The 23,885-nt window shown below is 40.8% G+C and overlaps 1 protein-coding gene across 1 annotated transcript in view; it reads right to left on the minus strand.

The window, feature by feature from the left end:
- CTNND1 (catenin delta 1) overlaps positions 1 to 23,885 on the minus strand; it is a gene marked incomplete in the record, with an annotated part of 1,335,518 nt that overhangs the window by 1,001,561 nt on the left and 310,072 nt on the right.

The following is a 23,885-nucleotide window of genomic DNA, read 5'->3' on the forward strand; positions in this document are numbered from 1 at the left end:
GCTGTGATCTATCTTCGCCACCTCTTGGGGTTGGTGCTTGCCATTGTCTGGCTCTGAATGATCCTTGAGATTGCCCTCTACCCCTCGGGCGCCTTCATCTGCCTCTTTGGAGGTCTGTCCGTGGCTGGAAAGGACCAATTTTTTGAAGGCCAGTTTCTGCTGAAACGTGGAGGTTGTACCTGCAGGAAATCTTTCACTGCTTGCATTGATCTTGCCTTTTCCTCCATTTTCTTTAGTACCTCCTCAGCTTTACCACCAAACAATACATCTTTTTGAAGAGGTGCATCTAGTAATTTAGCTTTGACATGAACTGGTAAGGTTTGCTCTTTGAGCCAAGCAGGTCTACGTATGACAGACCCTGTAACAGCAGCACTACATGAGGCCTCTAAAGCATCAAAACCACACTGCAAGGTATGTTTACCCACTTGCTCTGCACTATGCAACAAATCCTGCAACTCCTTTAAATCTGGTTGTTCAGGTTGTGTCATTTTGCTTTTCAACTGAGATAACAAAAACTGTTGATACTTTAACATATGGAACTGACAGTTTAATACCCTCATGGTTAAAGTGGCTGAGGTATACACCTTTTTCCCCCCACCTTTCTAAAGCTCTGGAATCTCTCTCTGAAGGTAATGGATTTTTAGCAGTAGAGGCCTTAATTCCCATGGGACCCTGTGAAATAGTTTCTGGGTCAGCAGCATGGCTTTTGTATAGGAACTGGTGTGAAACAGGAACCTGGTAATACCAGTCAGGTTTAACAGGAGCTGGAGGTAAAGAATCTGGGCTGAGGCTGGCTTCTGTGTACACATCATCTAATATATCTAAGACAGGAGGGATAGCCAGAGGCCTGTGCTGGGGAAGCAAGAGAAAATCCCTGAGCCTTTTCTTGGAATCAGAGTAATTTCCCCAAAAGAATAGTCCTCGGGGGGGGAGACAGAGGGAATAGACTCCTCTGCATCAGAGTCTTCAAAAGGGGAATACGTATATTCCTGGTCCTCAGAATGTTCTGAGGTAATAAAGGCTTGATCTGAGGAAGGGTAGTCTTCCTCCAATCTGGGCCTTTTGTCACAGGGGGGTTGAGAACCCCTGATGAGTAATCAAATCCTCAGCCATTTTGAGCATCTGTTTTTTAGGCATGGGGCCTTGAGAGGGGGTCTGTGGTCCTTTTTTAGTTTTCATGGCTGCTTTATTTTCGTAAATCTCAGGAGCTGGCCGACCGGCACTTGAACTGCTTCTGCTTCGGGCACCGCGTGGCAAGAAAGACTGGAGAAGATGGCGTCGGCTGGCTCTTATACCCCTGCCGCACTGACGTCAGGGAAGAAGCGACAACAACCGACGCCGGACCTAGACTTTGGAATTCGGCCGACCGAGGACCCGCCTGATGGCAGGATAACCCCATTTGTTATGACTGCAGCTGTATGCACGATGAACATCCGGGAAAAGCCTAAAGACACAAACTAGAAGGCTAAACAGTTTAATCCATTGTGCAACAGTTCTATCTAGGTCCTCCAATTGGTCTGGAAACCTATAAAAAAAAAAAACTGTATAGAATCTTTAAACATGTTCTGTCTTACCGTATATACACTTTTTGTTGCACACAGATGCTACACTTAGTGGAATTATCCCGTTAGGATTTTCACTCTGCTCAAATAAGCATCCAGCATAGTAAAAGCACTGTTGCATTATGTATCCATTTCATTCCTGTCCAGGGCTGAGCCTGAAACTGGTCACATCTGATCAGTGCCCACCTCAGTAAAAAAAAAAAAAAAAAAACATTAAAGCACTAATCACAATTAAAATAAATTACACAGCAATAGTCTGAAAACACATCAATTTGCTACGTGACTAGTCCACTACAATAACGGATCAGTTCTGTTCAGTGTTCTACAATTATGTCCAGTTGTAGTCTGTGGGGAAACCAGTTAAACTTGGATGCATCTCCCAGGAATCGTCCCACTCCCTCAGAAAAACCAGAAGACCCATAAGAATCCTCATGGCATTTTGATGTTGCATTCTTTTGGCAATGACAAAAGTAAAATTATCCTGGACCTCCAAACATTCTAGAAGGGAGATTAAAAGATAGTCATGTCAAAGGAGTATGCTGGTAACTAGCCTTGGCAGTACAACAGCAACACATAGAGCTAACAGAACATTCTTAAAACAAGGCAGGCAAACTTTGAGAACTCCAAATCTGGAGGCCTGTCAATTAAACCCACAAAGAACCTGTCTCCAATTTAAATGTCAAGAGTAACCTCATCAAGGGTAGAAGATTAATAAGCACCGAAAGCTGACCAAGACTTAAACATGCCAAATCTTTAAGATACTTACACTGCTGTCACATCCAAAATGATGACCTCTCTCACTAACCTAGAGAGGGAAGTCTTTAGTTGGAACCCATCTAATGGAGACAGAAGTCTCTGAACCCATTTAAGGGCCAACAGTCCTGCATCCTTTACTCACAAATAAAGATCAAAAGGATCATAAAATACTGGTACAGACACACCTGCTTGGGTTAAGCACTCAAACACCAGCTTACAACAAAAGTCATGCTAAGCCTTCTATATGGCTGGCAGTTATTTGACACAGGGTGCCAAGGCTGTGAGCTGTAGTTCCTCTGGTACATGGTTCAATTCTTTCAGCCCTCATTTTTCTACTGTGAGAGCTTGAGCAAGTTGTTTGGGGGCAACTGGAAATTTGGGCTAGAATCAATACTCCTGTAGACTACAAGCCTAGTCTATGAACACATGACAGCAAGAAGGGAAAGTACTTGAAACAAAGTTGGAAATTTTGTGACAGGACCAAAACAGTTACATAGGCAATAACACTTCAACCAGAACCCACCTTGAAATGCTTTTGCTGCATCAATCTGTTGATGTACTTGGGACGAGCTGAAGAACCTGAGCTTGGGAAGGGTGCCGAGATACGGTTCCAGACCTACTTAATGGCTGCACCCTTCAGGCTACCTCAGCCTCCACTACATCAGAAATGTGCGTTCAGTATTGAGGTTCCTGTGAGCTATCACTTTTTCCACCTAAAAGGTGCTCACTAGAAACTGTAAACAAAGCTCATCTCATCCAGGGTATTCAGATACATAGCTGTGTTAGAATTTAAATTCTATTTGTTTACGGAGAAAGACCAACAAGGCAATAAACCCCTTTTCAACAGGAGCCCAAGGAGTCAAAGTTAGAGTAATATGCTCATACAGAATGAAATCCACAGTGCAAGAAAATGACAGTAAAAGCAGCACATACAGATCGTATTGCATAGTGCATGTTACACAGCTGAAGCTCCGCAGCAAGACTGAGGAAATGGCAGCCGCCTCCCTTTATACCGGACATTCTGACATCAGTTTACAAATGACAGCAGCTGACTTCATATACCAAGGACTCTGATATTCGGGCAGACTGAGGCCTACCGGGAGCCGGATAACCCTTACGTTAGGACTGCAACAGTGAAACACGAACATCTACACATGACTTGTACTAATTTCTATATCTAGTTTAATGCAGAGTTTAATACATGCAATACTGAGTAGTAGGAAGTTCTTACATGGAGAGCATTAAAGTGAGAAAGCCAGTACATTTGATAATATGGTTGCTCCATGGTCAGCTAATAAAAAAAATGTAAGACAGTATAGCACAAGTGGTAGATTCCTGCAGAGAAGAGCAGTAAATATAGTAATGCAATACAAAATACTGTTTCTCAAAACAGAACACAAAGGAGATATAGGGTGTAGGCGAAAGATTAGGTTACATTATTAAAAATATATAAATGGTAGAACATAGTTAGAAAGGGAGATGTACCAAGCAGCAGACATGAGATGCTTTGTGTGGAGAAGGAAGTGATTTGGGGGGGGGGGGTGTATATGGAAAATTAATGAATTGGAGTTGTGAATTTAAAGGTTATCAGATGCTGGATTCACTAGAAGAGGGGACATGAAAATATATGAAGCTGAAGGCTGGCTAGTGGTGTGGAAGCAAACAGCAGCAATTCCAGTTGTCAAGTAGTTACGATTTTAGAACTTTAGAGAGTTGCAGATAATTTCTTTCAGAGATGGGGAGTGCTCCCCAGTTTAGCTACACAGCAGAAGTAAAGTGCATCATGATGGGAAATTACTGGCAGGAGTAACACATGATAAAGGATTGTTTGATCAGTGTTTACAAAAGGAATACCGTTCCACAAGAGATGTCAAAGAACATCTGGGGAACATATGACTGAACACCTTGTAGCTGATGAAGTTAGACTGCATTTGAGTATTCAAGCTAGTTCAGCTGTTTTAATGCATTAGTGTGATGAGTTTGGATGGGATTTTTGTGGCAATTTTATGGCAGCATTGCTTTAGTTTTGAGAACTGTGTTAGTGTATAAAACTGGATTAGGAGATGGTGGGCAGAAGGGTGTATTGCTGTGACAGTTAAAGAAAACTGTCTGCTGCACAGGAGAACATTCATATACATTATCCAGCTTCTAGCACTATTAGTCTCAAAATTATCACAAATACTTGAGCCTTTCAACAACTTAACCAAAAATATCACCTCATACTTGGGCATGTTTTTCCCTATCGCCAAGCCATAAACTCCATGTGAAATTCACTAGGGACAAAGTTCCTATTAAGTTGTTGCAGACTTGCTAGTTAACTTACAACCATACTCACAGAAACTCTTGTAGATGCTGATTTACAAAAGCATAAGCATAAACTGCCAGTGGTTGTGCTGAACTCTTCCATAATAAATCGGATTTTTAAAGGTAATTTGAAGGTTCAATACTCCAAGAACAGGAAAGGAACACTGATGCTTACTGCATAAAAACTTCTTACCAAATTCCTGGCACAGCTGATACTCCTTGAAATTTAAATTACTCAACATGGAATATGGTCGCTTCTTACCAAAAGACATGGAGCCAAATGCAGTTCTTCAGATAAGATGAAGTGGGCCTTGCTCTTGAGAGGTTGTACTTTTGGCCTCATAAGTGAGCATTTCTTCCAAAACTTCAAAGATTTATCTAGCTGGTTACAACAATTACATAGAACAGCAGCAAAGCTTAGTCCTGCTCTGTGGCATGCAGGTTTAAGGTCCCAACTGTACCTCAGATGAGCAGTGCTCAACCAGGCAGCATTGACATGGAAGGTACTGGGTGGGATAAAGGACAGGAGTAGGTAGGAGATACCAGCTTGTCCATGGGGTGGCTCCGCTTGCTGCACTAATACGACTGTCAAGAGTTCCAGTTATGTACCCAAAGTAAGGAACCAAGCATGCATACATTGCAGGTGATGTGTCACTGACAGGACACATGGTCTGCAAAATAGCATACAAGTGCATCATTGGCAGGTGTTAGGGCAAGCTACAAAATCCATAGACTGTCCCATTCCTAAACACCCAACTCTCGCTTCCAAAAAGGGAACCAATATGCTCAGGAGGCTCCCCTGTCAGAAAGTACCAGATGGCACTCAACCTAATGGGGGACAAAATGCAAAAGTGACGCCAAGAATGGACAACCACTAGCCCTATCCTGCAGCCCTATAGAAGGAAAACACACTTCTCCAGTCTTCATTTAAGTAGCACCTAGTAAATAAGGTAACTGTTTTGTTTGCACCACTTACTCAATTGGAATTTTTAATAACTGTGGTAATCTGGGCTACTGTTTCGATTTTCTCACATTTGCTTTATTTGGGCACCATCAGCTTGTGAACAAATGTCTTATTTTGACAGACTCTCTCAACTGCTCTAACAGCACTCAGGAATGGGTAGTAACATATTACATTTAAATAAAATTAGGCGAAGTGTAAATTGCAAATTTTTTTATATTCTTCCATATCACTTCAAGTACTTTAATACTGTAATAAGCACTTAGGTTGTGTTTTGAACTCCAACACTAATCTGTTAAGGAGCGTTTGTCAACTCAGTCCATTCTGAATTGGTTAAAAGCATTCTTCAAAGAGAATGCATGTCACTACACAGATTACTGACTACAGTATTACTGGGGTTTAAATGATCTTTAAATGACTTCATAAATAAGATATTGGGGAAAAACTTAAAAAAGTGTGTTACTTTCTTTGCAGATGAATATTTGCAGACAGGACAGAAAGTAGAAAGCACATAAGGGAATCACAATGCAAGACAATAGTAAAAGGGAAGCTATACTAACCAAATAAAAATGGTAAAGAGGAGATGCTCATCCAAAACATAAGCAAGCCATGCAACCATCAAGACAGGCTAAGTAGCAAGTAGCTCAACATGCTAGATAAGAGATCCATTTTAAAAAACATGCTTAAAATCCTGGCAAAAACTTAAGCTACGATCTTAAAAACGGTCATACAATCCAGTGGAAACAGGAAAAGGGAAACCATGACGACTACCATAAAAGTTATAAAAGATCAAGACGACAATAAACTATACATTGAACAGTGCACAATAACTTATGGCCCTTACACCTACAAATCAGTATTTGATTAATCCTAAAACTTAAAAAAAATTAAGAATCTATACAAGCATTTAACTACTCCTCACTTAACATTCAACTGCAACCATCTATACCCTAGTAAAATAATACTTGGCCTGTTCTCCACACAAAGCATTCTGGGCCCTCAAGTTACCCATCCACTTGTCCCAATCACAACTTTAAATCTTAACCTGCTAGTCTTTCTGATATGCTCATTAAAATACACTGGTATAACATCTTGCCATAGCAGTAGATGTCCTTTTCACAGTTTTAGTATTAATCGCCTAACATTTCTGCCAAGGATAGCACAAAATCCAACCAGTATACAAAAGCCTTTCCATCCTCCCAGTGTCATACGTAAGCCACATGCTTCCTGTCCAGGCATAAGGGTCTCATATGCACACCGGATATTCAGAATTGATGTGGGCCAGGTGAACTAGAGCAACCTCAGAACAAGAGAAGACGCACATGCAGGAGGAAAGAAACAGTAGAGAAAACAGGGAATGGTTTAACATCTCAGCCAGCAAAGGGCTCCCTACAGAAGAAAAAGGAAATAAGGGGACAGGAGGGAGGGTTTGAATACTGCAACAGTGAAATGAAGGACATCTACTGTTATGGTAAGATTTTATGCAACTGTACTGTCCTTCCATATCACTGCTGCAGTACTCATCACCCATGGGTCAGTACCAAAGCTAGTGTAAAGTATAGGAGAAGGAAGACACAGATGAGACCTCCACAAACCCAGAAAGGAATGAAGTACAGCCTTGGCAAATCCTGCCCTAGCTCTGTAAATGACAGACTAATGTTTAGTAGAAAGCTCCAGAAGAGGCTATTCTTGAAGAATGAGCTCGAACTGAAGCAGGCACCCATTTACCATAAACAAAAAAAAAAAAAAAAAGGAATGGGCTTAGAAATTCATGAGGAGATTGTCTGGTTTGAAACGGGCAACACCAAATTCCTGGAATGAAAAACAAAAAAGCTGCTCAGATGTACAGATCTCATTTTATCCAGACAATAACAGAGCTGGATCTATACATCCAAGGGGTGAAGAACCTCCTCACTAACAAATTGTAGAGAAGAAAAAAAGGAAGCTTGGACAGACTGATTAAGACAACTCATTAACCACATCGGGCATAAGAGGATTAGTACTTTTAGACACCCTGTTCCAATGAAAAACAAAGAGGGAGAAGTCTGAAGAAGGGCATGTTAGCCTGCAAGCGCTTTTAATAAATATTTGGTTCAGCTGGATAGTGTGCCTCTGCCATGGTGGCTATATTTTTGGATTTCTTCAGGTTTTGGGCATAGAGACTTTGGTGCTGGATTTCTTAGTTATTGGATTAAGTTCTCTGAAAAATCACTGAGGACTGAAGTCACTAAATAAATGACAAAAGTTTGAGTTTTAGACTTCAAATAATTCAGAAAATCAATGCTAATGCAAAAGATGTTATCCCCATCAACTAAGTTTCTAACAGCAATATTTAAACTTTGTCCCCATTTTGGACGCTTGTCCCCCCATTAATTTTGGTTTTGTACAGATTTCTTGTGCTAAGAGGTAGAAAGGTATTTTGAACAGTTTAAAGGGACAGCATCTTGCAGGAAGGAATCAAAAAGTATTTAGAATGGAGAGGTCGCCAAGAGACTTTGGAGATCCAGAAATATTTCTGGAATAAAACCCTGTTTGGGAGTTTGGAATCAGCTGAATGGTGCCTTGGTCCAGTAAACCCAGCAGAACCCCAGAAAAATTAAGTTGGTCTGGGGGAGATCGAAGGAGCACAGAGGAGGGGAGGATTTTCATACCATAAAATAAACTTGACAGATAATGGACAGAACCCAGAAGTCCTAAGTTCTGTCACTAGACAGAGAAAGTCTGAGACACAAGGGGCACCTGGCCAAGGACAAGGGAAGAAAATGTCAACGTTTTGTACTGAGAAGTGGTCTTGAGTTTTAGAAGCATGTAAGCAGAACATACTTCCTGAGGCAATTATGGGGAATCTACCTCCCACACTGACATTTTCCTTTACTTGTATACTTTGCTCATATTATCCAGGAAAGGAAGAAAAAGGAAACCCAATGGGGCACTTATCAGTAAATGGCTTTGTAGAAACCAACTCAGTTAAGAGCATTCAGACAAATGTTTAACTGTGGAGTTCTGACTAGTGGCAAAGAAGTTCTGAGCCTCCAGTGTGCATCTGCCACTTATTCCCTACACCTGGGTGGGGAACATACTGCCAACGTACGACAGTAGGAGGATGTAAAGGGTTTGGTATAATGGCTGGACATTAGGCTATCCTTGGCAGGAGATTCCTTGGGTGATGAATACTATAACAGACGTATGGAAGATCACTATATGTAGAGCTAATATAACAACCACACAACCACTCAAATTCATAATCTAGTTAAGATACCTTCTTAGTAAAATGCTCAATTTTTCCTTGATGCTTTTTGCTTTTGTTTACCATAAAGCCTCACCCCACACACCCAAATTAGACAAGAGCTCATCTTCTAGATGCTGCCCTGGGGGTGGGGTCCATCATGCAAAAGCAACCATGAGGGATGTATGCACCCTCATCAATATTCCAGCAATGAGGGTATTTGTTACTGTGGCCTACCACCACCCCTAGGTTGGGTCAACATGAAACTCGCATAACCATGGGACTCGTGCAGTTGCAGGCTTGGTGAGCCACACATGCACACCCCAAAATTTATCACAGGCCTGCCTCCGCCCTCTGAAAGACTGCAACAGGGTACAGGCTGACCGTGCACACACACCCCCCCTGCAAGATGGGCAAGTCCATCCTCCCTTCCAGCTCTACCAACCATCCAAGCCACTGATCAAACTTGGGTCACCTGAGCTATTGTCAGGGCTTTATCCCTCTATGCTGGGCTGAGTAAACTCAACTTTAATAACCTACAATAACTCCATCTAAATTTAGATGTTCTAATAATGCCATAAAGTTATACAGCAAGAAAAGGATGCATCTACCAGGTAGCAGCTAAGGAGTAGCCATCAAATCTATTACCTCAACACACTTGTCTTGTGCTTTCAATACCTTAGATAACATATTTGGAAATTTTCTAACTCCCCAAACTCCCAAGATACATGAAGACTATAAACAGTTTAAGGGAAAGCTTAACAGTTGACAACGGTTAACAGCAGCTAAAATACCACTACAAAGTATAGTAATAAAGTCTGTCTTCATAACACTCACAGAAAACCATGCACATTAGCCTATAATCACCCTTAAAAAGCGACAGTGGACTAAGACGGTTGTATCAAACTCCTTTTGCACACCTTTAATGTAATGCCCTCACAATTGTTGCCTAAACATTTACATTTCAAATGCCAGAAAGACAGATTACCTATGTAAAGCCACAAAGGGAACACTTGTGTGTCTCAGAATAAAAAGCATTTTCCAATGCTAGTAATGTTGGTAATCTTTTAAAATGTTTGCGATTCAACAAGCCATGCAACCAGCCAGCCACATACAAATGCCCAATGGAAAGTGAATTAGCAGACATTAAATAAATGCCTAGTTAACTAATATACAGGTGTTCCTTTTCATAAATATGCAAACCATCGTACAGCTTGAACAGGTGTTTACATGGGTATTTAAGCATCTATTTCTATATACACATACTATATTATACATCATGCATATGCAAGCCATATACATACCTACATACAAACACTATGTACACCATATAATCATACTATATACATACACTATATGTCACTGCATATTATACACAGACACATGCAGAAAATATTTAATGTTAAATTCCTGCTGCATTCTCTTCCACCACTAACAAGCAATCAATTCTTCTGCTGTATCAGAAGGCAGAGTAACGTACCTCTCAGCACAAGAAATCTGGATAAGAACAAAAATAAAGGGTGGACAAAGGCCCAAAAATTGGGACAGATTTTAAATAGTGCTCTTAACTTGAAAAGTTGATAGAATAAAAGGTGTTGGGTTGGCATTCAATTTTTGAAGGATATGAAGAAACATCTGTCATTTAATGACCTCAGTCCTCAATGATTTGCCAGAAAATCACAATTTATGAGCAACAAAACAAGATTCTGGACAGTTGAGAAACAAATTTTCCTAAAAAAAGTATTACATAAATCACATGTGTAAAGGTTTATGTACCAAGAGTCAATTTAGGAAGCTGGAATGCAGGTACCTCAAAAGCCATACCTCTCAACTGTGACCCTTTTCAAACTGTCTTTCCATGTACCAAAACGGACTTCAGATTAAGGTGCCATATGCAAATCTTTGCCATTAAAATACTAACAGTATGCCTAGGGGAAAAACATGGCACAAAAGTATGGATGCAGTCCCTTTCATATTTTATTAACGTACATTTTATAAAGAATGCAAATGTTGGGCTGTAATGGTTTGCCAGAAAAGAAAACACTTCACTAGGAAATTTGAAGCACAAAGGACAGCTGCAAGAAAAGCTACAAAAGGCACACAAGGACAAACAGCTCATCAGCACCTGCCACTTGCTGGCTTCTTGCTCCTGAAAAAAGCCTGCAAACACCACCCCTCCCCCCTCAGAAAATCAAACAAGTTCAGGGAATGACCTACTGCAAAACTCAGTTTCATGCTTTGCTTCTTAACCAAGCAACAGCCTGCCTTACTGTCAAATGCTTAAATGTATGTTTTAACCTCTCTCCTCTGTTCAAATAATTCAGCCCAGCCCCAACAAACAAGTACAAATCAGACCAGATCTTACACATGACCTGCAAACCTATCTATAAATACATAAGTTCTGCACCAGTTCGCTGCTGACAAGGCTAGTGCCACAGCAGCATTACTGCCTACAATCGACCATCTGTTACCCAGAGTACTATAAAGCTTGCTCTCCGCTACATACACTAGTAAACCTATTTATATAAAAAAAGCACATTTATCACATGAATCAGTCCATAACCAAGCTTCAATTATTCAGTTCTATGAAATCTCGTTCATCTCACTACCGAAACATAACAGGCTTTAAACTCAAACCTTTGAGCAAATTAATGTATTAAATTTCAAATCATTCTTTTTATACTAGCCATCTGATAAAGCTACAATCCTTCAAGATTATGACAGCAGGTGAAAATCCATTAGATAAAGCAAAAACAGCTTTAAGTAAAATGGGGAATTTGTGAGGGTTCAAACAAAAATAAAACACTCCTGACCAAAACAGTATTCCAAGAATTGCATTAAAAAATTGTCTAGACAAGTGCTATCGTCAGTTTTCTAGGCAAACCGTGGAAGCTTTCCTTCCTATAAAGGCACAATCCTAAATTTTGGAAAAGCAGACAATCTTATTTCTAAACGTTGGAGCCAAAAGCAGATTCACTGCTGTGCTACACATCCCCCATATCAGAACATTCCAATACTTGAAAAACACATGCTATCCTGGACAGCAGATGCAACCACAAATTTATTCTCCTGGGTGATGTAAATATTGACTAGCAGACTGTTTGCAAATTCAGCAACTTACAGCACGATCTTTGGATTCATTCAACTCATTAATATATAGACATGACAAAATAACTCCCAACAATCTATCCTGAACTTTATTCTGGTTATAACCTAAACTTTACCCCCTCAGGTACCCTCCCTGATGCATTAAGTGACCACCTGTCAGCTTATACCCACAGGAGTATTACACCACTAACAGAAATCAAAACCTAACCATAATTTCTCCAAGGAGTCTTTCACTTAATCTCTCAAGGCACTTCACTGGTCCATCTTAAAAAGACTGTTCTTACAAGGTCCATCTTAAAAAGACTGTTCTTACAAGATACAGCTAAATGCATATAAACATTTTTAAATACTCTCAACACCATAGCTCCACAGTGTACAAAAACACCATACCCTATGGCTCACCAACCAATCCAAACTCCTTGTGAAACAGAAGAGCATGGATTAACTGGAAAAAATAAAAATGACCAAATGGCAACTATTCAGAAAGCGATAAAGCAAAATCAAGAAACAAGTTAGAAATAAGTTTTACTGTTCTACAATATAACCATAAAAAACAACCCTAAAAAAATGCTGGTTCTCCATATCCTCTCATAGGCCCAGGTACAAAAGGATCCCAGGCCATACACAAACATTCCCCCTCTTCAAACAGCTACCTACTTCAATATATACTTGACAAAATGCATAGTCAACTTAACCTCAGTCTCCCTTATTACACCCCCCTTCCACACAGCTAACATCCCCTACCTTAGACCCTAGCAAATCTTCAAACTCACTTAATTGCAACCTCCTCTATACACGCCAACTCCACCTACTTTACCTTTCAACCAGTTTCTATAACTCAAAAGCTTTTACATAAACCAAAACCTTGTTCCTCCTCAGCAGTCAACCCTCCCCCAGATTACCTAAATATAGCTACGGATGTTAACAGCATACCCAATCAGCATTTCTTATTGACAGATCAATTACAGACTCGTGTCCCTAACTTATGGAAAATGATACACCCCCTTACATAAAAAGGAGGCAATTCTACTGACCTTACAAATTTCCTCCAGCTCTTCAAATATGTATACAACTTCTCCACTCTCTTACAAAATAAGCTAACCAATAAGCAACATTGATTTCATCCAGACCACAGCACCTCCACTGCATCATTTACAACCACAGTCAAAGCTCATAACTCTAAGCATGTACCTGCAGTTTTTCTATATCAGAAGCCTTTGACATGGTTTGCCACCAAGCTTCTCAATCTACATTCCACCTTGGTTCTATCTCAGTCTATTCAGTGGTTCTCTAGCTACCTTGCCAACATGCAACAAGCTGTAAAATGGCAATGGTCCATTTCTGCACATCTTCCTACTTTCAATGGAGTCCACACAAGAATCCCTTGGTCCTCTACTATTCAATATTTATGATTATACAATTCTTCCCTATTAATATTCTAAAATGTGCATGCTAATTGGCCAGCCCAACTACAGCGCCCGTTGTAAATCCCACAATACACCAATGGAAAAAGATCCAGTTGCCTGGAATTTTTTCTGTTTGTATAAACTGCCCCAAAATCTTTTTTTTTTTTTACAATAGAGAAAGAAAACAGAGCAACGGAGACTTTCTCCATTGCTTCCGTTTCAAAGCCTTGATGTACTGGGTATGCTTGGGAACCCAAGTCGCGTACGCATGCGCAGTACATCAACAAGCAAAACCAGTATACCACAACCGGAAGAACAGCAATCCGTCATTATACAAAAACATTTAAGAAAAAGTATTTTTTTTCTCAAATAATGTCATTGTCTAATAGCAATAACAGACTCCGTGGTTGCAGTATACTGAAGATTTACCCACAGTTGCCTTTGTTTAATCACTCGGGCTTCGCCCTCGTGATTAAACCACACCAACCATGGGTAAATCTTCAATATACCATACCACGTAGTCTGTTATTGCTTAAATAACCTACATTCATGTTCTTGTGAAGACACCTTCATTCAGTATACAGATGGGTCTTAGCTCTTCAAGCACCTTAACTCGCCTCCAAGAAAAAACATTTCATCTCCATTGAAACCTAGCGTACAAGAGCCCAACTCTTCAACCCAAAAAACTCACCCCCTAACAAAACAAATTTCAAATTCTTTTCAGCCAACAGCACTTAAACTTGAATTAGTCCACAATACAAAATTATTGGGAGTAATACATGTGAAACTACCTCCACATCCAAAGTACTACCAAGAAAACCAATCAAAAACTAGGCATGCTATACAGAAATTTCCCAAGCACACCCACAAAAATTGCTCTAGCCAAAACCTTTCTACACTTCCTACCCTATAGAATCCCAATTTATCAGACTTGGTCAAAAAAAAAACTTGAAAGCTGTAGCAACAAAATTGCCAAGTTTGATACAAATTCATCTTATAGTCACTGTAAAGCTCTGCATACCCCTTACCTGGCTGGAACTCCCCCTCCACCTCTCCTGCATTCGACTTCTAAAACAGTACATAAAATCATGCTCAAACCATTAGCCAGCCCATCCTTTACCAGTTTAATCAAGATCTACTTCCCTAAAAAAAAACTCAGAAGACAACTTCTCACCATGAATAAACCAAAACAAATTCCCTAGACAGCTTATACTGGTAGTCAGTAGCAAAAAACTACCTCTAACCACAAGAACTATTTCTATCCACCTTTAAATGCTCCCTAAAAATACTTTACAAAATCATGGATCTTGCTCCTGTGCCAATCCTAGCTAAACTTGCTCACAATACTTCACTTATTAAAACTAAGTCACACCTCACAATACTCCCTGCAACCTCAACTTTCCTCACTGGCTTACTTATCCACTTCTCTGCAGACCCATCCTCTACCCCATAGACATGGCCAACCTGCGGCCCTCAGACCTCTTCCATGCAGCCCCCGACCTCTAACTGCAACATCAACATACGCATGCTCCAAAACACTGTTTTGTGTTTTTCACGGCCGTGACCTATCTCTGTCGGTGTGTGCATGCACCAAAGCACCATTCCAGTTTTGATTTTTTTGCACCAAAAAAGGATCTGTATGCTCCCGTCGTTATTTTGTGGCAAAGAATCAGTGTGTGTGTTCTCGGAGAGACTCGTGTATGGATTTGCCATCATTGCCTTTGAAAAGGACAGCACTTACCAGTGTTAATAGGCAAGTATGGAGTGAGTGAATGAGTACATGCATGAAAGCAAAATGTTTGTGTATGTGAAAGCAGGAGTGTGTGTGTGTGTGTGCGTGCGCATGACAGAGATGCACAGAGGGGCGAATGATGATCAATCTACCTAATGAACACACAAGTTAGCTCACAAAAATATCGTACATTAAAAGTACACTTTCATTAAATTGTGGCTTTCCTGAGTGTTTTATTGAATCATACTTCTCAACTGTATGAATTTTCACTTCATCTTCCAATTTGTGTCTTTTGCTTAGGAAATAAAATTAGTTACCCAAGGTAATGCAGTTCCAGGGAGTAAGAATGAGACAGCAGCTTAGGGTTAATGGGTCAGTAGTAGATTGACTTTGTGGGATTGTAGCATATAAAGTTGAACTATTTTTTTCTGACAAACAAAAAAAGCACCCAGTTCCGTTTTATCATTTTTGGGTTTTAAGCAGTGGGAGATTGGACAATAAGTATAGCTTTGGTGGATCAATACTGGCAAATCAGGTGGGCACAACGTCATTTTTTTAAATGTTGTGGGTTTTAGTGTGCGTGAGCGTGCAAGCGTGTGCGTGCGTGTGCATGTGCGTGCGCGTTGGGAGGGCTGCAGCAGTAGATGGTTATTAAAGACAGAGACATACGGACTGTAGAGAATATGTTTCTTTGTTTCAAAACCTGATACTTGGGTACTAGGCAGGTCAAAAGTTGATTTTTTGTAAGACTTATCTTCTTGCCATTTGCAGTGGATGGATATTTCTATTTAATGGATAATGCTAGCAGTACGAGTGTGGTCCTGTAGGGATCTGAAGGATGCCAAGTCTACCATTGCTAATGTCTTGTAAAGTGACCTGGAAATGGATATTTGGATGTTACTGAAAAAATACAGTAAGTGGGCTTAGAAATATAGCTTAATTAAACAAAGTGCATTTGCAATTTGCAGGCCATAATTTAATTTATAAGACTAAATTAGGAAGTGATATAATTCCTGGGAAATAGGCAGCCCTAGTTTCTGAAAGCTCTGTGGCTGTTTGCAGGTAGGAAGTTGCAGTATGTGGATGCAGTGTGTTTTATTTATTATTTTGAATGCATTTGTCATTTGAAAGCATGGTTTTCTTTGTTGCAAAAGGCAGGATTGAATGAGCTATATAAGGCTTAACTGACAATGATGGAACAGAAAGTTTATAAGTAATGTATAATGTTTGCAGCTAGTTGTTTCAATGGTGTCTGTGATGCAAAACTATTTTTGAGCCCGTGTCCCACTTTTATTTTTCTCTTTCACCAGATTTCTTGCTCTAAGGTTGAGAAGTATGGTTCCATACTAAATCAGAAGGTTGTATTTACCTTGGAGGACTTTTCAGCATAAATACGAGAAACAGAGCCTTTTTAATACCTTAGCTTATTTCCAATAGAAACTGCCATGTAACCTTGCAAATAACATTCTTAAGCTACTTTAATTCTTTTGGAATTGACAAGTATGCTTCATTGGTTCGGACATAAGCACAGAGTGTAGATGTGACAGCTCAGTAAACTGTCAGTCTGTGAATAACTTCTGCACAAATTAAAATGTCTGAATGTCAGATGGCTTTAGATTGGAGGGAAGTTACATGCTTACTCCAGTATGTATGATCTTAAGAGAGTTTATGGATTTCTTATTAATTTACTTTTTGCTGAGCAGTTGTTTGCTAATTTATTGATGGTCCTTTTGGTGGTGGGAAATTGGATGGAGGAGTCTCTCTAGTATGATTTTTTTTTCAGATATTTTTACTTCGTTTCATTCAGTGAGTGTCATGCGATTACTGAGGTTGCGAGCGTGTGAGTGTGTCATGCGATTACTGAGGTTGCGAGCGTGTGAGTGTGTCATGCGATTACTGAGGTTGCGAGCGTGTGAGTGTCATGTGATTACTGAGGTTGCGAGCGTGTGAGTGTCATGTGATTACTGAGGTTGCGAGCGTGTGAGTGTGTCATGCGATTACTGAGGTTGCGAGCGTGTGAGTGTGTCATGCGATTACTGAGGTTGCGAGCGTGTGAGTGTGTCATGCGATTACTGAGGTTGCGAGCGTGTGAGTGTGTCATGCGATTACTGAGGTTGCGAGCGTGTGAGTGTGTCATGCGATTACTGAGGTTGCGAGCGTGTGAGTGTGTCATGCGATTACTGAGGTTGCGAGCGTGTGAGTGTGTCATGCGATTACTGAGGTTGCGAGCGTGTGAGTGTGTCATGCGATTACTGAGGTTGCGAGCGTGTGAGTGTGTCATGCGATTACTGAGGTTGCGAGCGTGTCATGCGATTACTGAGGTTGCGAGCGTGTCATGCGATTACTGAGGTTGCGAGCGTGTCATGCGATTACTGAGGTTGCGAGCGTGTGAGTGTGTCATGCGATTACTGAGGTTGCGAGCGTGTCATGCGATTAGAGGTTGCGAGCGTGTCATGCGATTAGAGGTTGCGAGCGTGTCATGCGATTACTGAGGTTGCGAGCGTGTCATGCGATTACTGAGGTTGCGAGCGTGTCATGCGATTACTGAGGTTGCGAGCGTGTCATGCGATTACTGAGGTTGCGAGCGTGTCATGCGATTACTGAGGTTGCGAGCGTGTCATGCGATTACTGAGGTTGCGAGCGTGTCATGCGATTACTGAGGTTGCGAGCGTGTCATGCGATTACTGAGGTTGCGAGCGTGTCATGCGATTACTGAGGTTGCGAGCGTGTCATGCGATTACTGAGGTTGCGAGCGTGTCATGCGATTACTGAGGTTGCGAGCGCAAGTGTCATGCGATTACTGAGGTTGCGAGCGCAAGTGTCATGTGATTACTGAGGTTGCGAGCACAAGTGTCATGTGATTACTGAGGTTGCGAGCGCAAGTGTCATGTGATTACTGAGGTTGCGAGCGTGTGTGTCATGTGATTACTGAGGTGGCGAGCGTGTGTGTGTCATGTGATTACTGAGGTGGCGAGCGTGTGTGTCATGTGATTACTGAGGTGGCGAGCGTGTGTGTCATGTGATTACTGAGGTGGCGAGCGTGTGTGTCATGTGATTACTGAGGTGGCGAGCGTGTGTGTCATGTGATTACTGAGGTGGCGAGCGTGTCATGTGATTACTGAGGTGGCGAGCGTGTCATGTGGTGGCGAGCGTGTGTCATGTGATTACTGAGGTGGCGAGCGTGTGTCATGTGATTACTGAGGTGGCGAGCGTGTGTCATGTGATTACTGAGGTGGCGAGCGTGTGTCATGTGATTACTGAGGTGGCGAGCGTGTGTCATGTGATTACTGAGGTGGCGAGCGTGTGTGTCATGTGATTACTGAGGTTGTGAGCGTGTAAGTGTGTCATGTGATTACTGAGGTTGCGAGCGTGTAAGTGTGTCGTGATTACTGAGGTTGCGAGCATGTGAGTGTGTGATGTGATTACTGAGGTTGCGAGCATGTGAGTGTGTGATGTGATTACTGAGTGTGCGAGCGTGCGCTGAATATATTTTTGCAAATGGAATTCTTAAATAGGCTAGTATTCTTGGGCAAGTAAACTTGAGTAACCAATATTAGATCTTAGCCATCCAGCTAGGAATGTTTAGTATGTGGATTTTCCATCCAGTTTGATGAAAGCTATGCTACTTACTCAAGGAGTATATTTATGGCTATCCATTCAGTTATGTTGCTGAACTACATTGTTTGATAATGAGAGGAGCTTTTGACAGAAGTTGAAGTTTGTGTCAAGAACCTGTCCATACCATGTGGCTTGTTTATGTTGCAGTGAAGGCCGTGGTCTTTGTAATGAGCGTTTTAAGTATAACCAGTATTTCTGAGGTGGAAGAAGTCTCTTAAGGCAGGTTCTTTCCAAGTCTGGAAAGCAAGCCAATGATGAAATTTATAGGGGCCAGTGAGAGAGAGGAAAGCAAAAAGCTTTTTAGTCTGTTTTGATAACTAAATGAACTTAGTCCTTTGACTGTTTTTGTCAGAAATGGTTGTAGTCTTTTTGGCAGGGTGTTTTGCTGAGGCACATGCCAAAAGTGGCTCTGCAATCAGCAATGGCTCTTATAACGAAATACAGAAATGTTATGATCACAAAAAATAAATAAAAAAAACAGCTCAGAGTGCAGAGAGGTGCAGAATAGCAAGACCAACTGAAAAAAAGAGAACTGCACCAAACTTACACAACCACCACGTTTATTTGCAAAAAAGAATAAAAGGTAAAATAACATTAGTGCTTTCACGACTGCTCTTGTCGCTTCAGACTGTCATGAAAGTGCTAATGTTATTTTACCTTTTATTCTTTTTTTCAAACAAACGTGGTGGTTTTGTAAGTTTGATGTTATGATCACCTTGTCCTTGGATGAGATAGCCTTACTAATGAGGTGGGCCATGTAAGGATCTTTCCATACAATGGAGACAACATGGTGGTCAAAAGGCAGGTTTTCTATCAGAGTGCCCAAGCACCTCACAACTGATTGCGTGCTTACAACATTATTAATGTGATAATTTGTGGGGACATGACTCTCCCCAAAGGGGATGATGATGCATTTTTGACATTTAGCTTGAGGCCATGTTTCTGGCACCAGTCATTTGCTTGGGTGAGACCCTCTTGTAACTTTAGAAGGTACTTGCATATTATCGCAACCACATTTTGCGATACGGTATATGCTTCTGACGTTTACTTTAATAACAAAAATGAAGTGCAAGAGGGAAAGGTAAACTGTTATAAAGTGTGCTGGGATATTGATGGTGCTTTTTATAAACGATTAGCAGGTACAATTTTAAGAGTTGTGGGTAGCGTGGTGTAAAGACGTTGAGCATTTAAATCAGCGATAACAGTGGTTGTATGTATACATATGGTAGCCTGAAAGGACTGTGGGACTTAACGTACGATGTGATGAGCTTTCCGGAGATTTATTTTTCAGCTTTACCTTATTTTTGGACTTATTACTTAAAAGAAGAAATGGGACACAAGCCAGAAGGATTATTCTTCACGTTTACCTTATTTTAACTGAATGTTTTTAGTTGAAAAGAAAAAAACAGGGCACATACAAAGTAATGTAGTTAAAGTATTTAATGGTTTAAGTTTTTCAAACAGTATAGAGTAAGTGGGACACATGCAATTTAATGTAAGTAAAGTATTTAATGGTTAAACTTTTACAAACGATATAATGAAAGGTTGTTAGGAAAAATGAAACATACTTAGTAAACGTTATAAGTAGACAGTACTGCTTTGCTTTTATGTACTGATGCTTCTGTTTTTAGTGCAATGTCTGTTTTAATTGCATTGATTTTAGTATGTATTACGGCTCTAGAGATATGAATTGTTTAGTTGGTGTTGTAATGCTTTTCTGCGTACAAAGCACAGATGATGTGGATTGCTTTGACAACATTTGATGGCACGAGAAAAGGAATGCATATGAAGTAGTATGGGACATGCTTAACTGACAAGAGTTGCTAGCGATAAAACGGGAAACCTATTTTCAACACTTATTTTCTCAGCGGTTTGAATGGCAAACATTCCTAAAACTTAAAAACATTACAGAAAACATGTTCTTAAACTTTATAAAAGTTTATTACAATTTCTTCACCTAAACAGAAGCAACTAGCATTACCGCAAAAATGTGGTTGCGATAATACGCAAGTACCATTTAGAAATGTTTTAAGACAAAAGACAAAAAAGACAAAAGGAGGAAGTTACTACAAGATAGAGCAAAATCCTTAAAAGGTAAGACACCCTTGATCACTATAAGTAAAAAACTAAGAGCTCTCATAAAATCATCCAAAGCAAATTTTGAGAGAAAAATAGCTAAAGACTCAAAAGACAATCATAAGGCCTTCTTTAGCTATGTTAGAAACCTGGGAGGAAACTACCAGATATGCTCAGAACTAGTTCAAAATGATGTGAAGATTACTGATCCTACAGACATTGCCAACATACTGGCTGACAGGTTCAGTGCAAACTCCCCTCCCCAAAAGGAGAGATATCTATACCAAGCGATTGCAGCCCCCAAACATCTCCAACGCCCAAGTGAGAACTGCTCTCTCCAAAGCAAAAACACAGCATCCATGGGACCTGATGGTGTCCCGGCTGTGTGCTCCACGAACTCAACGAGGAATTAAACCCACAGCTAGGACAGCTGTTTAATCATAGTCTTACCTCTGGATACGCACTCCAGGAGTGGCGCACTGCAACTGTGGTCCCACTTCACAAAGGCGGTGCCTCCACCGACCCTGGAAATTACCGCCCATTAGCTTGACAAGCCTTATCTGCAAAGCCATGGAGAGGATCATAATGGACCTCATAAATAAAGACATAGGAATTTGCAGACTTTGGATCCATCCCAGTTTGGCTTTGTCAAAGGCAGATCATGCCTTCTAAACTTGGTTGACTTTTGAAACAGTCACCAAAGCCATTGATGAGGAAAGGCAGTCCATACAGCCTACCTCGATCTGGCGAAGGCCTCGATACAATACCCCACTCGGGTATCATTGAAAAACTCATCAGCTTAAATGTTAACCCATACATCACAAGATGGGTTGCAAACTGGCTGAGTGACAGAACCCACAGGGTCAGAGTTGCTGGCGCCATGTCAGACTCAAAGCCTGTCACAAGTGGTGTACCACAGGGCTCAGTCCTGGGCCCACTCTTGTTTGGCATCTACTTTTCCGAAGTACAAGCAAACACAGGAGGGTTATGGCTGACAAAGTTTGCAGATGACTGCAAACTGGGCGCCATAGTAGAAAACACATCTGACACAGATATCCTTCAGAAGGGTCTCAGAAACGGATAACTGGTGCCAGAGCCATGGCCTAAAGTTAAATGCCAAAAAATGCATAGTCATACCCTTCAGGAAAAACAATGTTACCCCTAGCTACCAAATAGGTGGCAATCCACTGAGCACAGAAGTTATCAGGGACCTGGGGACCCAGGTTGATAGTAGTCTGTCATTCAACACCCATGTAGCTAAAGTAGTTAGGAAGACCTTCTACATTGCCCACCTTATCATGAAGGGATTCTCATCTAGATCAAGGGAGGTCATAGTCTCCCTATACTCATCACTCAGACCAATGATTGAGTACAATGCCCCATTCGGAATGTATCTGACCCGACACTTGCAGCAGCTGGAGAGGCCACAAAAGTTCCTCACCAAAAGGATAAAGGGTCTCAAACATCTGTCCTATGCTGCCCGACTGAAAGAACTCCAGCTCTATTCAGTCGCTTACCGCTTGCTCAGAGGTGACCTTTGCTTAACATACAAGGCCATGTCAAACCCAGATTTGATGAATATGCTTCACCTCAAAAAATCTAGATCCGTCAGAGCCACAAGGGCGGGAGACTTAAACCTCAACACGGCTATTAATAGGACGTGCTGGAGGGATAGATTCATCACCCAAAGACTCCCTATGCTGTGGAATAAAATCTCGGTATATGTGAGGCAGAGCACCTCGCTGGCCTTGTTCAAGAGAAATCTTGACCAATGGATGGGAGATCGCAGATATACCCCAGGGATTACCTCAGTGTCACTGCTCAACAGAGGCACAGCAAAATAATGGGTATAGTTCCCCATACTAAAGGGGTGGCGTAAGCCACAAAACTATGGGCTAGGCTTGTAAATGCCCTCGGGCAGATAGCCTAGTATGAACCTATGAACCTATAAGTCAGTAATGTGAATGCTTTACTTTCTTGCAAATTTGTTATTTTTGTGGATTATAATATTGTAGGACTGCTAATGTTAACATTTTACGTAGTTGGACTGCTGGAGTGGTTTTCCCATTGAGAAATGTTAGTGCTGTAGTGAATATCTGTTGATTTGTATAAAAAAAAAAAAAAAAAAAAAAAATTATATATAACCTTTTTTTTTTAAATTAAGATGTTAGAGTTAACTGTTAGAGTAGAGAATTAGAATTTTAAGGTAACTATTGGGCATTTATTACATTTATTCATTGTTCATATGCACCTACAGTACAGCCAGGTCGACTTTCGTCGCCCGCGGCAGCAAGAGAGTTAACTATACCATATATTTTATATGCGGCCCCAGGACCATTTCTGTTCACTCAATGCAGCCCCGGCAAGCCAAAAGGTTGGACACCCCTCTACCGCTTTCCTCCCTTCTCACCTGATCTAAAGGCTCCCTTATCCAGCACTCCTTATAACCTCCTCCTCTCAATCTTTCTTCCTTCTATAAAACCACAATAAGCACCCTCACACCAAGACAACACTGAATCTACCCTCAGTCTCTAATCACGTAATCTCTAATATCTCTTAAATATCTTACTAGAATTGTCCAAGATAACATTTATTGCATACTAAACTATGCAACAAATGAGTTTTTCCTCACATTTTAGGCAACTCATTAGGTTTCATAGTAGAACACAATGAAAAACAGTATGTTCTATGTTTTCCTCACTACATTTTTCCCTAGGTCTTGTACTGTAACATTTTAAATCACAAAGCATCTACAATTGATTTTTTGAAGACTGGAGATTTTCTCCCCAGGCCTCCATTGAAAATGGGCACTTTCTGGTCCAGTCAAACTTTCTTAGTAAACAAATGTTAAATAGTCTTGATGTACAAAATGGTAGTTGTGGGTTTACAAAACATTGATCATTTGACAAAGTCTTTTCTCCATTCTGTACGACAGCTTCAAAGCCAGATACACAGATATCACACCATATGTCTCACATTCACATACATAGGCTAGAAGCAGACGATAATGTCTCCACTCACCCACAAGTGGCCAGCGAATCCAGCTTCACCTGCAAAGATCACATTCAAAGAAGGGAAAGCACTAGTCTCCCAAGGCTCAAAGGAAAAATTAATTGGAAACCTTAAATACAGCAAG

The sequence above is a fragment of the Protopterus annectens genome, chromosome 1.part1, assembly GCF_019279795.1.
Source record: "Protopterus annectens isolate FY-2018-M chromosome 1.part1, PAN1.0, whole genome shotgun sequence".
In the NCBI taxonomy this organism is placed as follows: domain Eukaryota; kingdom Metazoa; phylum Chordata; order Ceratodontiformes; family Protopteridae; genus Protopterus; species Protopterus annectens.